At 38.4% G+C, this 12,218-nt stretch overlaps 1 long non-coding RNA gene across 2 annotated transcripts in view; it reads right to left on the bottom strand.

Moving 5' to 3' along the window:
- The window catches only part of LOC127473155 (uncharacterized), a 100,153-nt gene extending 88,617 nt beyond the window's left edge, over window positions 1-11,536 (bottom strand). For both annotated transcript variants that reach the window (XR_007905301.1, XR_007905300.1), the window contains exons 1-2: window positions 11,450-11,536; window positions 10,585-10,661 (exon numbers count right to left, since the gene is read on the bottom strand). This is a non-coding gene — a long non-coding RNA (uncharacterized LOC127473155). The remainder of the gene's footprint in view (window positions 1-10,584; window positions 10,662-11,449) is intronic.
- Window positions 11,537-12,218: the final 682 nt, after the last annotated feature.

The raw sequence follows: 12,218 nt of genomic DNA, 5'->3' as shown, positions 1-12,218 counted from the left end.
TCATACGGATAAAAAACTCAGACAAACTTTAATCTGCAACAAAAATCGATGGCCAAAGCTGACAAACAAGGGGGTAACCACGATGATGTTCCAATGACACCTCACAGGTTACAAGTTCACTGTGCCCTTAGGGAATACATGGACAGGATGTTTATTCTTTCTTCTTCTACATCTGATTTTTGGTTTAGGGTTTGCTTCTACTGAGATCTCATATTCTCTTGGTTGGGTTTTCTTTAGCGGCTCAGAATAGCAGAGCCAGCAGTGCCTGGAGCCACCTGAGAGCAAGATATCTTCTTCTAAGCTTTAGAGATAAGCAGCACCTGTATTCTATCCATTCACTTCCTTACATTGCTTTCTAGATCAAAATCTGTGCATCTGAAGGTCATGAATTACTGGATGTGTGAATGTGCAGTTGTTGCCTCTCCCTCTGCTGCTGCTGTTCTTGTTAAATAGAACACTCCTTGCTTGCTTGAATTTGAGAAGCTGTATCAGTGTTTGCAACATGGCTAGAATTGGATTCCCTCAGAAGAAGCTTTACAGAGATATAGACTGTGTGGATATCCCTGTGTGGATATATTCTGTCAGTGAGGAATGCCTGAGGAATCTCAGTCCTCTGTCTGTTTTCATTATTATTACCTATCTCCCTGGGTCTTGCATCACAGACAGAACCTTGTGCTTGCACAATCTAAAACCTATCTTTTTCTAGAAGAACTGATGTACAGGCCCACATTTCAAAGAAACAGCTTTGTACTGAAGGCTGAGAACTTCCTGCTGAAGCATTTCATGCCTGAGGCTGCTTTGTGCTCCTAAATAACTGCCTGAAGAGCTGTTGAGCTGCACTGCTGGGGGAAACAAGGAGGAGAGGGAGACCTCAAGGGAGAAGATGTGAGATCTTGCCAAAATTCTATTTTTACACGTCATTCTCCAGTCAGAACTCTGTTGCACCATCAGAGCACTGGAACCCTTGTGTTCCAGTGAAGACTCCTGTGTCTTCATGCCAGTAATAGGTATGAACAGACTGAGACATTTATGGTTAACATTTCAAGTTAGCATCAGGATAGCTTTCCAAGAAAAATAATATTTTTCATTTATTATGCAGAATAATTCCTGCAAGTAACAACTTGCATCTTTTTGTGTATGCTGTTGTTCTTGAACTGGGCAAAGAGATTCAGTGGCAGAAAGGTTTTCTCCAAGTCCTATGTTGCTTTTCGGACCTGTATGAAGTCTGCCATTCATGATCAGTATAGGAACATTTATCACCAGCTCCAAATGAGTTTTGGTTGATTTTCTGGCTTGTCTGTTATCAGAGGATTAGGGTCATCAGTGTGTGAGGGTTAATATAGTGGAAGTTTACCAAGATGGATATAAAGCTCTCAATAAAATAAAAATTCAAGCACAAATAAATAGAGGTGATCAAAAACTTGATGAATTCTACCAGTTCTGTTACCTTCAGTATCCAGCTCCATAAGAACTGTCCTGAAAATTGCAGTTAGACACTGGGCAGTGAGTTGTTTATCCCAGGGTGGTTTTCAGCATTTTCTCCTAAATTTTTAATAGTCCTTTATAGACTCAGGAATCTGTTAGTGGTTAGTTTGATTTGGGCTTATCTCTGCTTTCATTGAACTAATACCCAAACAAGTGAAGTTGCTGTACACACTTCAAACAGCAATCCATAAAGGAAGAGAGATCCAAACAGTTTTACGCAGCTTACTATAACTGATAGTCCTTTGGAGAGGACTAAATAAATAATAGCAGACTGAATCACTTTGTAAACTTCATTCAAGAAACTTTAAAATGCTAAATAAATCTCGTTCTCTCAGAGTTGATGGTTTGTTTTTTCCCCTTGCCCTTGCAGAGGATGTAAGTCTTTTCTAAGTACAGCAATAGAGTTAGTCTGCAGATTACTTTACCCAAAACAAACAGCCTTTGTTCTTACCTTTTAAGTCTGCATTCTGGTAGGGTAGATGTGCATGACAGATTTTTGATAAATAAATGCATAATAAAATGTGGCTAGACTTTATTTTTCCCCAATGCATTGTATTATCAAAAAGAGCTTGGCAGATACTTTAACTTTGCTCTGGCAGGTATGCACATAATTATTCATCATCCTTGCAAATGTAAAAGAAAAAAAGCAAAACCACAAACAAACCCACTTTGTTGCCAGTCAGGATTAAAACTGAAGCTTTCCTTGTGGTCAGGAAGAAAGGAATTACCTTTGCTGGTATGAATTTCATCACCTAGCTATTCTACACATTTCATTCACTCAAATTCTTCAACTGTTTTGAAAATGCAATGCAGGAAGGCAGAATTTTTTTGAAGCCTCCATAGCTCTCGTTACTTTCTACTGACCTTTCACTCAAGGACTGTATCTCCCTCTCTTTCTTACTGCTGCTGCTGTAATGGGGACTGTCACATACTGAGAACAGTAACATCTGCATTGCTGTTTTCTTTAGAATTGTGCATAACTAAAATTTAAAACTGTATTTCAAGGACTGAACAGATCATTAAAAACAGCAGAGAGAGAGAGAGAGAGAGAGAGAGAGAGAGATGGGAATGGCAAAGCCACGAAGGAAGCTGGAGTGGAAACTGTTGTTGTGTGAGGAAATCAAGAAGAGAAAGGCAGAAGGATAACAGAAAGCAGCAGTGATGGTCAGGGGGTTGGTCAGAGAAAATGGAGAGGAAAAATCAGAGCAAAGCCTTTACTGATGCAACAGCTGCATGAATGGCTAAACCTACAGTGAGCAACAGCCTTGACACAGGGCTGAGAATCAAGTGTAAAATAGCAGGAGAAGGAGACTGAGTGTTTTAAAGGATGACCACCAATGTCCCAAAGTAAAAGTGTTATTATGATAAATAGAAAAAGAAGAAGTAGGAGATCAAACCAAATGAAAATAAATGGGCATTCAGCAGATTGCTCAAAGAATTTGAGAACTTTGGAAAAGAAGAGAAGCTTCACTTAAAGGAAGTTGGAGATTAGTACAAGAGTTAAAAGAAGGTGGGAGAAAAAGTCACTGTCATAAGAATCAGGCAACACAAGAAGGGATGGGAAGAACACAAACCTGTATGCAGAGTGGGAGATGCAAACAGCCTTGGGCCACAGCTACTCTGAGGATTCCAGAGCAAAAGGAAGTGGTACAGGTCAAGTTGAGAAGAGACAAGTGGCAGAGACTGTCAGGATGGATATTTTGTGACTTACTGCACTATTAGTCCAATTCATGTTACTTCACTTGTCTTTGTCCCTCATTTTAATTCCCCATTTTACTCCCTGTAAATGGCTCTTCAGCCAGATGCTTTTCCTTCTCATCTTGCTTCAGCCCAACACTTTCACTGACTCAGCTAGAATCCCATTATCTGTACTGTTTTAGTTTGGTTTTTTAACTCTAAAAAAAAATCCTGATGCTATTTTATGATTTCACTTTGTAATTTTGGGGTTTTTTTCTTTCTTTCTTTCTACTACAGAAATAATTACCTTTTTCTTCCAGTAATAGTGAGACTCCTAACTTTGTATAAATCAAAGCAGGCCTGTGATACAATAGAGGAATCCAGAAAATGCTGTTGGCAAATATGAAAATCCAGAGTTTAAACAATAAGTTTTTTTTTTGTTGGCAATGGTGAAACCCTTAACCTCTCTAATATGAGTATCCTTTTCATAAGCAAATTACTACTAATATGCAGTTAATCTATTAAATGATTTGCTTTCGCTCAGAGACTTCATCTTTTATGGCAAATTATTTTTGTAAGAGACCAAAGCTACTTCATTAGCTTTCCAAAATATGAGGCAATTATTAATTAGCTACATCTTTTTTTCCCTTACCAATAAATAATCTAATGCACGTTTGGTTGCAGCAAAGTCTCAGCTATGCAGTGAAGCCTTCTAGCTTTGATTTCAGAAATTAGTTTGCTGTGTAGAAAAGAATTCCTGGGAACCACTGAGCAATTGTGACCTCTGCTGGAAGCCTTAAAATGGATTCTGATAGATAGCAACCACTGGAAATCATCATTATTTAGACACTTTAGGCACTAATCTACACTGTGCTAGGCACAGTACAAATGGATTAAGAGATTGTACCTACTCTGAAGAGTTCACAGGATAAATAAGAAAGGAACATTCCACATAAATGAAACCAAAGAGGTCATCATTGGCAATGCCTCTTAAACTGCTTGTGCTCCCTCTGAAATAGTATAAGATACTGATGAATATTCAGCATGCTTGTGGACATGGTTAAAAGTATTCTGATAAGCCAAATACTCCAGATTCTTAGTCTGAAACAATATTCCTTTTGATTCTGTATCATTCTTTCTAAATACAGCAGTGAAATAGAGGAAAGCTTTTGTTCAGGAAGAAATTCAGTATTGAGTTTCTGCTGGAAAAAACATGACAGTCATACATGTATGACAGAAAGAGGCTTTTATGGAAGTACAAGGAACTACATAGTCATTGATCTGGGTTTGCCTTGAGCCACCATTCCTGATTCCAGCCCAGAGCAAACCTTGAGGTGCTCATGTCCCCAGTGCTTTGAGTGATGTGAGTTCCATTACGTGCATCAGCACGAAATGTACAATAAAACACAAATTTCATTTATATTCTTGGAAGGAGACATTTGCATTTGACAATTTACAGAGAAGAACGAACTGATTGGGGAGTTTTGGAAAATGCAAATGAATTTATGGCTTTTCTTAGAGCAGAGCATTTGCCATCCTGAACATATGGTTCATTAAGGCTTCAGCAACTGTTTACTGTGGTTAAAAACAGGGTTGTGGGAATTCTAAAAAGCAGTGCAGTAGGATCAGAGCCCTTGATGTCAGAAGGCCCTGAAGTCAAGGCTGTCTTGCTCTTCCCAGTGCATCCCTGCCTTCTGTGATGATCTGTACAATACTTTGACTATTATGTTTCAAATGTCTTTATACTGTGATTGTGTCAAAATACAGGTGTATTCATAAGAACTTTTTATGTGCAAGTGCATATAATGAAAAATCGACCTGCATGGAACTGGTTGGGAAATAGCATTAATTTAGCAAGAACAGTAGCCCGCTTCTTGGATGCCCAATCCTGATTGTCACACTGGAAGGAACCAGTTCACCATCCAAATTAAACCTTTAGGCACTCTTTGACTAGATGGGAAAACTTCCATTGCTTTTGGCCAAGTGATGAGTTTAGCCCTAGATAGCTCTTTAGCAGAAGGGGAAAAGAGGCAGGGAAGAGTTGAGAGATGGGATGTCTGTCTGCAATAGGGAAAGAGCACTATGAACCCTCTGCCTCTTCTTTATCCTTCTAGCAAAGCAACTGGGAACTGGTGGTGTCATTTCTTTAAACTCCTGGAGAGGGAAAATATTTCAGAGAACACTTAAAGGTTATTTACTGATGACAGAAACAAACAGGGAATGTTTCTCTTTCCTTCAAGAGAGTAAGTCTTCGGGCAGTCCTTTAGATGAACTTAAATGAAATATAAACCAAATGCCAAAATAATCACATACTTTATTTCCTATGGATTTTAATCTCTTCTACATCCTTAGTTTCCTCAATGTGTCTGTTTAACCCTTCCTGGCTTTTGCAGGGACCTTCAAGGTGCTTTTTTTGTCATACCCTTAGTAACCATGCTTCAACAATATGCTCTGAATTATTCCAAATCCTTTCAGTTCAGGTGCAGAGCTAATATAAATCAGGTGATGAAACTGTGAATCATGAGGAATATTAAATTATATTCTTGTTTGTTAATTTGCAGATCATAGAATTTTATTTTATTTTTAAGAGATTCTTAAATTTTCCTGGGGGAGAATTAATATCCTTTACATCCTCGTGGAACAGCTGGAACAGAATTCACAGTCCTGTAGGAACTCATTTCAATCTGCAAAGTCTGTATACAAAGTCTTAGTGAAGACCTAAATATCCAAAGTACATTTTGAAATGGTGGGAGTGAAATATTCATAATTGAGAAAGCTTTATGACTGTCAATAACACAATTGGCATTAAATCCTGAGCAGGTGAGAATGAGGGGTGGAAGGAAGTGCATATCCCAATTTGTGGGTGCCTTGCCTGAAGCTGAGTGCTGCAGGCAGTAAGTACAGACTTACCTAAGTAATATTTTATACATGATGCTACTGTCCCTAGTTCCAGTAGCTTCTTTATTACATTAGTATTCTGAGTCCTCTACACTTCCTTTGTGGAAGAAGTGCTCTCTAACCTTGGCAACAGCAGTTTCCCAGCTCTAAGCCTAATAAAAAGGGAATGCAAGAGAAAAACCTTTCATCTGTTGTGTTTCTGCTGCTGGAGAGCCAGCAGAGGGAGCTTAAGTAACAAACCCTCTTCCCAGGGCTTATTAATAATACAAAGGTACATAAACAAATAAAGGAAAGTCTGCCATGATAGCCTATTCCCTGTAGGAAAGGGGAGGAAAAAGCTGCTGATTGGAAAATGGTAAAATCAGTAGGGAAAGGAAATTTTTCAAGTAGACAAGAATGTACTAAAACTAACAGCAAAAAAATAGTGTTTTAAAATCCATAAATCTCTGTCAAATTTACAGAGAATAAATGGTATTGCTATGTTTTTAGACTTTTCTCCATATCCAAGAAACTCAGTCTTGTTTGCTTTTGCTTTTCTATGAATGCTCAGAATTTTAGAAAGTGAAGTATCAACTTACTTTACACATCATTGTCTAACAGGTGCTGGGACTTTAGGAAAAACAGGTTTGCACTGTGCTTTTTAACACAGTACAATAATGTCCAAGAAAGTCCTAAGTCCTTTTATCTCTTCACCTATCTCAGCAAGACAATCTGAGATTAAGAGATGAAAAACCAGGGAAATAATGTCCACCTGTCTCTTCTTCAAGGGGTTACATGAGGGCCCTCAGTTGACTTGTCAACTAAATTGACTTTTTCAACTAAGGCGAGCAAATACTGTGCTCCAGGGTGACTTGGCAGAGCAGTGAGAGGTGAACTCTAGCTCAGGTTGTGTGAGCTATTAGAGAGTGTCTAAAGGAGGGCAATGAGGATGGTGAAGAACCTTGAAGCCGTGTGAGGAGTGGCTGAGGGCACTCGGTCTGTTCAGCTGGAGAAGAGGAGACTGAGGGGAGACCTCACTGCAGTTACAGCTTCCTCATGAGGGGAATGGGAGGGGCAGGCACTGAGCTCTTCTCTGTGGTGACCACTGACAGGTTTTTCCTTGTTTTGAAATGTTTGTATTTTTGTGCTCAATATTTATGGCACTATCTGTTATAGAAAGGTTGGGGTTTTAATCAAATTGCATCAAAGATTTGCTAAGAATTGGTGTCTCTCTAGAAAGACTTGTTAGTATTGAATCAGAATTTTCTAATAACAACTTTGCTGTTAGAACCCAGCATTGATTCTGCAGCTTGTGGTAGAACTGTCCACTGAGCACATTGTGAAATGATGTCTTCTAACCCAGTTTCTTTCATTTGCAGCATATTAGAGAACAGTTGCTGAAACAAGTGTCAGTGATCTATGGACTTGCTGAATGTATGGTTTATTTCCAGCTACACACGCATCTATCTCATGTTGCCACTTCTAAGTGCCAGGTTTGGGGGTGCTCTCCTTGGAAATGCAAGCCTTTCAAGTCAGGCACACTCTTCTGATTTGGATTTCATCTCCATAAATAAAATTGGTTTATGGCTTTGAGAACAGGAAGGTAGACCCCTCCATAAAATTTTTCTGAGTTCCTTTCTTCTTCTTGTGGGTCAATACAGCACTTGGCTGCCTGGCTCTCAGCAGCCAGGCAATCAATCCCCTTCAGAAAAGACTTAGACCAATTTCACACTTGCTGTGTACTTAATAATTGGCCCAGTTCATTCCAGTGTCAAAATCATTTATTTTGCCAAGATGATAATCTCTTTCCAGTAGTCCTAAAGTGTCACCTTGTGGCTTATACTGGTTATGATTTTATAACTTCAAGAGAAAACATACGCAAGCAGCAACTATAGAAAACCTGTAAATTTCTCTCTGGGTATTGATGAGATTAATTTGTGGAGACAAGCTTATTTTATTTTAGCTGAGATTGCATCACTGGGATTTACTCTTGAAATAACTGATGGTAATTAATAGCAAAAATCTACTAAGAAGTTCATAATCTCTTTAGTAGTTACTGATAGATTTTTCTGTGGTTAAACACAGTCAAATGACTTCAGGATACATGAAAAAAACAGGACATAACAAATCATTAGATCTTTAAGTGCTGATGTCTGAGTAATACATCTTATTTTCACACTTTATTGAAACAAACAGAAATGTCTATTAGGAATTGAAACAGTTTTTCCATTAAGCTTTTACAGTTTTTAAGTTTTGATCTAGGAAATGAAAAATTTCTGTCTTAATCCCAATTTAGAATTGTGGCAAGCTCTGGAAATCTGAAATTTTCAATCCTTTAAATAAAGACCTTCAGTTCTCTACACTTACACGTAAATCATTCATTTATAGAATATTAAATCCAGTGCAAAGGAGGCAAAGCCTTGTCACGTGGGTTAAATAGCAAGTTGCTGGAGTACGTGCCAATATCTGATGATCTGTCTTGCAAGAAACCACAACAAAACAACAAACTTTTCTCCCACTCTTTGATCTCTTGTTTTAAACTAAATGTGGAACCTTCTAGGAGGTAGAGAATGTCAGACATAAGTATCCTCTACAAGTTTACAGCACCAAGGATTTTGAAAAGTCATGCATGTTCTTAGGTGTGTCTGCAATAAAAATGCATTTATTTACATTGCAGTGCCATGCTATAGTTGCCAAATTATTTTGAGTGAAAAAGCATGCATTCCCTGCCCCAGAGCACATGGGAACTAAATTCATTTGCACAAAGGGCAGTGTAATTAATGCACAGACAAGACGATCTCTCAGAGATGAGACTTGCTAATGAAAAATATTTGTGTTGTTTCAAGGAAAGTGTTGACTGTAACAAGCTCATTTGTGTGTAATATTTTGTACTGGACAACATGTCTTTAAAATAGATTTTTGAATTATGAGCTGCAAATGAGCTAGCACAGATACCCACTCTAGTGATAACTTCCAATGAATTCTGCTTCTGAAGTACTGCTAAGGTAAATTAGATATTGATTTCTGACAAAATGGAAGATTTGTCTCATTGCTGAATTTTGAATCTTACATATTAAATAAGAGGTTGATATCTGATGCTAAAACTTATTGTTCTCTGTGATATATCTGGAGTCCTAAACTGAAAGATTCCACTGCACAAATTGCTCAATTAAAAAAAAAAGTAAAGACCCCACAAAAGCAAACAAACAAAAAACAACAACAAAAAAACTAGAAAGAGAGGAGGGGTGGACACACTGAAATATAAAACTTCTGGAAGTTTTGCTCCAAAGGCTAAAACTTCCTGGGTTGAGTTTTCTTTGCCTGTTGGTGCAGGACAACCAAACAGAAATATGGCCTTGGTTTTCACTAGAGATAATTGTTTAAATATTTAGCCATGTCCTGCTTACATTAAGATTTCTTTATGATTTCACCCAGGCTTCTGCAAGTGTGCAAAGTGTATATTTGTACCATCTTTCATCATCTGGCTGTTGAGATGCTATGAAGTCAAAGCATGATGATTACATGTTAATGGTTTTTTATGTCAATTACAATTCTTCAGAGAACATTTAAGCCTTTTTTGTTTGTGTGGGTTTTTTTAATCGGGTCAGACCCAGGGGCAAAAAGACCTGATCTCATCTCACAGGCAGGGACTTTGCAAATCCTTCCGTCAACAGTTACTTACTAGAATTAATTACCACAACTGTTTTCTCATTGCCCTCCAGAACCCTGATATTTTTTTACAGTTTCCACAGATGAGACAGAATTCTGCTCCTAGAATATTTTACTCTTGTCAACAGGTTATCACTGTGGTTTACACCCACCTGGCAAATAGTTTATTAGCATTAATACCACGTTAAACATAGTATTAATTGCAAGTTCCATGTACTGTTCACAAACTTTATGTGTTTTTCTTTATGCTTGACTGTATTCAAGTTTCTTGCACTCAGTTCTGCTTTTACTGCCATCCTTGAGTATCGCTTGCATTTTTGTGGGTTAGTTGATTCATACCCTATATTACAAACATGACCAGGTGCTATCAGGCCTGGCCTAGTGCTCTCTGAAGCCAACAACTGCTCTGACATTGACTGTAGTTCTTTTCATTCTAAAAATCCAGTTAAATGTGTGTATCTCTTTTTTTTTTTTCAGATTTAAGTATTTCAGTTGATAATATAAGGCTTGGAACAGTACGGTTTGATGCAAATTGCAGCCAGTTTTAGCCAAATTAAGTGTGCCTTTTTAATCTGAGGGATCTTGAAGGATTTTCAATTGTTCATTTAAGTGTTTGTAAGGGATTGAATCTAAGTCAAATGTTGTGAATGTTCCTTGTATTTAATTCTGCCACAAGTCTTGTTCCAGATATTTGTTGTGATAAAGCTAAAGGTTAACATTTTTATCACTTTTATGATGAAAATATGTTTCAACATCACTGAATAGCTCTGTGGCCTCAGTAGTTAACAGTGGTCCCAAACAAGTCTTGCTGATGACCATGGAGAACCTATTTGTTCTAGGATGCTACTTCCAGGTTTTTACCTTTCTGTTGCTCACCAGACCAGAGCTCTTACTGCATTTAAGTGTTTTCTTTCTTGTTCTGCTTTCTCTTGACGAAGGAATAATGTGTGCACCTATAAGATAAATAAGAGAACAAGATATGGAGTTAAAAACCATTCTGCATGACGTGTTTTACCTCCATCCAGCAAAAGCACTTTAAAATTATACACATTGTCTCAAAACAAAAACATTTAGGATTTGCTTCCCGGCTGGTTCTGGGTATGGGGAATGGTTGGACATAAAGGAGAAAATGACATTGCCCATTTTCTGCTCTTTCCTGCTGAGTAAAAGACCGTGTCACTGCTTGGGTAGATGAGCCCTCCTCGGGTACAGACTGCAGGGCTTAGGTGTAAATAGATGTTCACCCAGCCAGCTCTGCTCTGCTGGTGCCTTGAGTGACGACTCTCAAGTGTTTCTCGGCTTGAATTTCCATTTTGCCAAACCAGGTGTCAGGTTATTTCTGCTGTGAGCAGTAAATTAACGCTGGTTGTGATCGCTCTGTGTTCACACACACGTGGATTCCTCACTGGCTGCCATGTTGAGGTGTTTTGAAGCTGGCTCCCTGCCAAGTCTCCAAAACTCACCACAAGAGCTCCCCCCCTCCCCCAAAATCAAGGGAAAAGAAAAACACCAAGAGAACCAAAACGAGAGAGAGGCAGCTAAAGTAATATATATAAATACATTTACACTTATATTACATTTATATACAATTGAAACATATGTACAGTTTCAAAAGGAAAAGGGAAAGGGAAGGGGGAAGGGAAAAAAAACAAAAAAAAAACCAAAAAAACCAAAATAGATATACACACGATCAGAAACTCAGGATCTAGCAAACTAAAGAATTAGCAAAAGAATATCTTACTACTCTCTTTGGGACAACAGAAAATTGCGCTGGAATGACCACCGGCAACCTCCGTCTCCCAAGGTCGACAAGGCCTTACCAGGCCTCAGTAGGCCTCACTAGGCCTCACTAGGCCTCACCAGGCCTCACTCCCCACCACGGCAGAACCAACAACAGGGAACCCGCACCCTCAGAGCCACTGGAAGGAAAGAGGGTGAAGGCCTCTCCTCCTTTCTTCTTATGCTCCTGGCTTACGTAAAAATCGTAGGGAATACCAGGTAATATGGGCACTTCCTTGGTTACAAACTGGTCACCAAGGAAGGCCCAGGCTAAACTACTACACGTCCCACATGCTGCGTGGCTGTGACTGAAAGCAACACGGAATTCATTGTGACTAAAAATCTGCAAATCTCCTGTGTTGAAACAGGCTTTCTGTAAAAGCAAGAGATATTTCTGAATCAAGAGCTGAAAAAAAAAATTACTGATAGTTTAGGAGGAACGACTTAAAAATTAATGATGCAGCAAGAAATAAATCTATTTCTTCGCTCTTTTGTATTCATCTTCTTTTTTAGCATTAATATTATAAACCCTATGTCAGAGTATGTTATAAGATTCTGCTGAAAGTCATTAGCAGTGGTATAACAATACTAAAATTATTTATGTCAAGCGACACAAAGTTAAATGAGGTAGACCTTGGGTTCAAAGAGAAGATGTGGGTTTATGTAAATTAAAACAGATTTTTACTGGCCACTAATCAAGAGTTTACCCATTTCCATTAAAACTACATTGA

This window comes from Manacus candei, unplaced genomic scaffold, assembly GCF_025592945.1.
Source record: "Manacus candei isolate 608988 ecotype Guabito, Panama unplaced genomic scaffold, ASM2559294v1 h1tg000003l, whole genome shotgun sequence".
Lineage (NCBI taxonomy): Eukaryota > Metazoa > Chordata > Aves > Passeriformes > Pipridae > Manacus > Manacus candei.
The sequence above is the reverse complement of the archived record's forward strand: the minus strand, read 5'-3'. Positions and strand labels throughout refer to the sequence as shown.